This window comes from Galeopterus variegatus, unplaced genomic scaffold, assembly GCF_000696425.1.
Source record: "Galeopterus variegatus unplaced genomic scaffold, G_variegatus-3.0.2 Scaffold9214, whole genome shotgun sequence".
Classification (NCBI taxonomy): domain Eukaryota; kingdom Metazoa; phylum Chordata; class Mammalia; order Dermoptera; family Cynocephalidae; genus Galeopterus; species Galeopterus variegatus.
The window spans coordinates 6,956-7,674 of record NW_007735325.1 but is presented as its reverse complement, the minus strand read 5'-3'; positions in this window follow the sequence as shown (position 1 = coordinate 7,674).

The following is a 719-nucleotide window of genomic DNA, read 5'->3' as shown; positions in this document are numbered from 1 at the left end:
ATCACCATGTCACTGCTGGTAAAACACAGTGGAGAATGTGGAACCACACCTGATTCAAGCTGAAAGACACCATTTAAGTCTTTTGAGTCCCAATGCATTCTCTTACCTGGAATGTACACGTCTCACATTGGTTATCACTCTTCCAGGTTACTAGGAGCTCTGGGCCCCCACCAAGTATCACTTCCTTCGTGTTTTTGTTTGTTTGTTTGTTTTTTTAAGGCTAATTAAAACAAAAATCTAAAACTAATTCTAAGACTGGCTCCTGATGTTGTCAAAGGACCAAAGGACAATGTATGGAAAGACAATGGAGAATATACTTTTCTCTTTTACTCATTGGTCAGAAAAGTATTTTTTAAAAAATTAATCAAATCATCTTCAAAAAAAATTAATCAAATCATGTCTACCATGTGTGGATCACTGTGCTCTGCATCATGATAATATACAGTAGTATATGGGTCCATCATCATAGAAAGTGAAACTTAAAAACCAGTGGATGAGATGGCAAATACAGACAGAGAAAAATTATTTCAACATAGCAATAATGTGTGCCAAATGAATGGTCCAGACTACAGGAGCTCAGGGGGGAAGAAAGAAAACCATTATTATTTCTCAGACACCAAGATTATGTATATAATACATTTAATTCTCACAATAACCGTATGTAATTAATATTATAATCTCTACTTTGAAGTTGGAGTAAATGAAGTTACCAAATTGAG